Source organism: Schistocerca serialis, unplaced genomic scaffold (assembly GCF_023864345.2).
Source record: "Schistocerca serialis cubense isolate TAMUIC-IGC-003099 unplaced genomic scaffold, iqSchSeri2.2 HiC_scaffold_155, whole genome shotgun sequence".
Taxonomy (NCBI): Eukaryota; Metazoa; Arthropoda; class Insecta; order Orthoptera; family Acrididae; genus Schistocerca; species Schistocerca serialis.
The window spans coordinates 30,001-35,000 of record NW_026047714.1 but is presented as its reverse complement, the minus strand read 5'-3'; the positions used below and the strand labels follow the sequence as shown (position 1 = coordinate 35,000).

At 51.4% G+C, this 5,000-nt stretch overlaps 1 non-coding gene across 1 annotated transcript in view; it reads left to right on the top strand.

The window, feature by feature from the left end:
- Window positions 1–4,246: 4,246 nt before the first annotated feature.
- Window positions 4,247–5,000, top strand: part of LOC126443499 (small subunit ribosomal RNA) — a 1,909-nt gene continuing 1,155 nt past the window's right edge. The window contains exon 1 of the ribosomal RNA XR_007581963.1: window positions 4,247–5,000. This exon is cut by the window's right edge and continues 1,155 nt beyond it. This is a non-coding gene — a ribosomal RNA (small subunit ribosomal RNA).

Genomic DNA, 5,000 nt, shown 5'->3' with positions numbered 1-5,000 from the left:
CGCAGTCGCAAAAAACGCTGGGCAAATATATTTCTCGGAAGAGTAATGACAGTCCGAGCCTCCTGCGTGGGAAGAGTCTTTCTAGGCCCTGACCCACGGGAAGCGTGTAGCTTCCCCCATCCCGGACATTTCACGTCGTCACACTACCGGTATTGACTAATAGACTGATTGCTGATAATCATTAGCCACACACTGGGGGAAACGGCCGACAGGGGCGGCAACATAGTGGAGCCGCAGTGTCACTAATGTACAGAGATAGAACAGTTTCGACTGGAACCAGAGTAACCGTATACACGGCACTGATTAGTAATAGATGCAGAGCCATCAGAATACAGATAATATATACAACCGTCCCTATACATGCTGAAAGACTCTGCACACAATGAGAACCACACGTCAGCCAGACACTATCACACACTACTCTCTGCCTCTAACAGGCACACACACAATATCTAACCACCAGCATGGAAGAACATCCGGTGCATCCTCTCCGCCACATTACACAATCCACACTATCATAACCAGACCGGGAGGTCCACCCAGAAAACAGAATATCCCACCCTTCCGACATCCGCCATTGCTCAGCTAAGCCACGAACACCCACACATGTCCTACACAGGGGTGCACCCAACATCACAATACTGCCTCCTGTCACAGTACACAAACAATGGCAGGAATGAAAGACACAGATCTGCCACAACCTTGGAATCGGAGCGCCGCCTGTCATGAGCCACAAGTGCATCCTGACGTGACAAATCGGATGATCCCGCAGGCATGCACTTACGATAATCACTATCAACGAACCTGCCGCCCCCTCCCCCCCCAAAATACACCTTTCCCTACAACGTGTACCTTAACCTAAGCTATATTGTACCTTAACCTAAGCGATATTGTACCTTAACCTAAGGTATATCGTACCTTAACCTAACCTACATTGCGCCTTCACCTAACCTACGTTGTACCTTAACCTAACCTACGTTGTACCTTAACCTAACCTACGTTGTGCCTTAACCTAACCTATGTTGTGCCTTAACCTAACCTATGTTGTGCCTTAACCTAACCTATGTTGTGCCTTAACCTAACCTATGTTGTGCCTTAACCTAACCTATGTTGTGCCTTAACCTAACCTATGTTGTGCCTTAACCTAACCTATGTTGTGCCTTAACCTAACCTATGTTGTGCCTTAACCTAACCTATGTTGTGCCTTAACCTAACCTATGTTGTGCCTTAACCTAACCTATGTTGTGCCTTAACCTAGCCTATGTTGTGCCTTAACCTAACCTATGTTGTGCCTTAACCTAACCTACGTTGTGCCTTAACCTAACCTACGTTGTGCCTTAACCTAACCTACGTTGTGCCTTAACCTAACCTACGTTGTGCCTTAACCTAACCTACGTTGTGCCTTAACCTAACCTACGTTGTGCCTTAACCTAACCTACGTTGTGCCTTAACCTAACCTACGTTGTGCCTTAACCTAACCTACGTTGTGCCTTAACCTAACCTACGTTGTGCCTTAACCTAACCTACGTTGTGCCTTAACCTAACCTATGTTGTGCCTTAACCTAACCTATGTTGTGCCTTAACCTAACCTATGTTGTGCCTTAACCTAACCTATGTTGTGCCTTAACCTAACCTATGTTGTGCCTTAACCTAACCTATGTTGTGCCTTAACCTAACCTATGTTGTGCCTTAACCTAACCTATGTTGTGCCTTAACCTAACCTATGTTGTGCCTTAACCTAACCTATGTTGTGCCTTAACCTAACCTATGTTGTGCCTTAACCTAACCTACGTTGTGCCTTAACCTAACCTACGTTGTGCCTTAACCTAACCCATATTGTACCTTAACCTAACCCATATTGTACCTTAACCTAACCCATATTGTACCTTAACCTAACCCATATTGTACCTTAACCTAACCCATATTGTACCTTAACGTAACCTAATTTGTGCCTTAACGTAACCTAATTTGTGCCTTAACGTAACCTAATTTGTGCCTTAACGTAACCTAATTTGTGCCTTAACGTAACCTAATTTGTGCCTTAACGTAACCTAATTTGTGCCTTAACGTAACCTAATTTGTGCCTTAACGTAACCTAATTTGTGCCTTAACGTAACCTAATTTGTGCCTTAACGTAACCTAATTTGTGCCTTAACGTAACCTAATTTGTGCCTTAACGTAACCTAATTTGTGCCTTAACGTAACCTAATTTGTGCCTTAACGTAACCTAATTTGTGCCTTAACGTAACCTAATTTGTGCCTTAACGTAACCTAATTTGTGCCTTAACGTAACCCATGTTGTGCCTTAACGTAACCCATGTTGTGCCTTAACGTAACCCAATTTGTGCCTTAACGTAACCCATGTTGTGCCTTAACCTAACCTATATTGTGCCTCAACCTAACCTATATTGCGCCTTAACCTGACGCACGTTGTCGCTGAACCTGCTCTGTAATTGTTATGCAACTCGTTAAATTAGTGTAGTGTTGCCTAACCGCAACCCTCGCAATATAGTTCGCTATTCGCACTGCCCGGTCCCCTGTGTATCGCGTCATGTTAAACACCTTGCAGGTGTTGCTGACTTTCCACATGCTCCTGCTATACACTGTAATGTGGATAGCAGCAGGACGTACATGCCCCCCCCCCTTCCCCCCTGCCTTCGCAAGCTGGTCGTTGAGAAGTTTGCATGTTCAATGCCCTTCGCATGCCGACGTACTCAGCCTACGTTGTGGTACGGCCTGTCACCTGTCCGCCGATGTACGCAAAACCCACAAACTGTACTGCACATTGGTCCGTATGTACTGAATGATACATCGTGGCACATGTGTGACCGTACGACGACTGCGCCTAGCAACGGCAGACCATACAGTCCAAATATTGTGCACGCAGCTACGTGTCGTCTCCCTATAAGAGCTGGATTGCAGTGTGGTACGCCATTCAGACGTGTGGGAGGAACGGACGCCCTGGATGGCGATCAGCATGAGCAGTCTGTTGATGTAGTGGAGCGTGTATTCGGACGTAGTCGTCTCTTCTCACACACCGTGATAGCATGTTGCACCGCGTTCCACATCTGCGACATCCTGCAGAGGCCGGCTGACAGTCGTTCGCGCAATGGACACCGCATACGTACGGGGGCTACCTTCCACGTGTTCTCGAGGCGTGCACATGTTGTTGCGTCTATGTGGGCAGACGTAGTGTGTTGTGACACCTGACACAGGCATGCAATACTCGTTGCAAATGGCGATGGACGTCTACGTTTGCTGGTGACGTTACGCAAATGAACAACAGGTAACCCGTTGTGGTGCGGTTGTTCTCGCTAGAGGTGAATCAGTGTTGGCGACGATCGGTCGAGCTATTAACCGGTTGTTTCAGGGATACCTACCATGCCCACGAACGTGAAAGGGGACCCACCATGCCCACGAACGCGAAAGGGGATCTGGGTGTGAGGCGATACGCGGCGGTGGCTGGGTGGGACCGTCCCCGGCCGGTGAGGGGGGGCCGCCCGGCGTGCTGGCAGCGCGGTGCGTGGGCGCACGCGCTACAGCCGGCTGGTGGGGGCGGCCAGTGGCAGGCGCGCCGGCCGACGGACGCGGCAGGCGGCGCAGCTGCGCGCCGGCGCCCCCTGCTCGCGGCGCCTTGCGGCCAAAGTAGGTCCTCGCGGGCCCGGTGCGAAGCGCGGTGGCCATCTGCAGTGTGCTGGTCCGATTGAGGACTGTGTGCGCTGAGGATGCGCCGCCGCCCGGCGCTCGGCGCCGCGACGCCGTCTGCTGCTCGGTCGCCCCAGCGGTTCTCGCAGGTGGTTTGTATCGCAGCTGTGCGGACGTGTTGGCGCGTGCGCTGTGCTGGGAGAGTTCGCTTCGGCACCCAAGTGGGGCTTTTGTCCTTCTGTGGCGCTGGCGTTGGAGCTGCCGGTCACCGTAGGTGGCGCGTGTTGTCTCCCGCCGGCAATGCCACGACAGCACGCTCCCGGGCCTCTGTCGGCAGCGGCAAGCTCAGTTGGGAGCACGGGTGGTCGCACCTAAAGCGTCTACTCGCCTAACTCCGGGCGATTGCGCCTCTCTCGAACCCGACCAAGTACTTAGGACGGCGCTGCGCGCCGCCGGGACCTGAGAGGGTTTCGAGGTGTGTTGTGCAGGGGAGCTCAGCCTCCTCCTGTTTGCAGAATAATTGAGCGGACGCTTGCGTGTTCGCGCGGGCCCCCGGGACACACTCCCGGGCGGCCGGCTGCTCAGCTCTAGTTGACGCAGCTCCCTGGTTGATCCTGCCAGTAGTCATATGCTTGTCTCAAAGATTAAGCCATGCATGTCTCAGTACAAGCCGCATTAAGGTGAAACCGCGAATGGCTCATTAAATCAGTTATGGTTCCTTAGATCGTACCCACGTTACTTGGATAACTGTGGTAATTCTAGAGCTAATACATGCAAACAGAGTCCCGACCAGAGATGGAAGGGACGCTTTTATTAGATCAAAACCAATCGGTCGGCTCGTCCGGTCCGTTTGCCTTGGTGACTCTGAATAACTTTGGGCTGATCGCACGGTCCTCGTACCGGCGACGCATCTTTCAAATGTCTGCCTTATCAACTGTCGATGGTAGGTTCTGCGCCTACCATGGTTGTAACGGGTAACGGGGAATCAGGGTTCGATTCCGGAGAGGGAGCCTGAGAAACGGCTACCACATCCAAGGAAGGCAGCAGGCGCGCAAATTACCCACTCCCGGCACGGGGAGGTAGTGACGAAAAATAACGATACGGGACTCATCCGAGGCCCCGTAATCGGAATGAGTACACTTTAAATCCTTTAACGAGTATCTATTGGAGGGCAAGTCTGGTGCCAGCAGCCGCGGTAATTCCAGCTCCAATAGCGTATATTAAAGTTGTTGCGGTTAAAAAGCTCGTAGTTGGATTTGTGTCCCACGCTGTTGGTTCACCGCCCGTCGGTGTTTAACTGGCATGTATCGTGGGACGTCCTGCCGGTGGGGCGAGCCGAAGGCGTGCGACCGCCT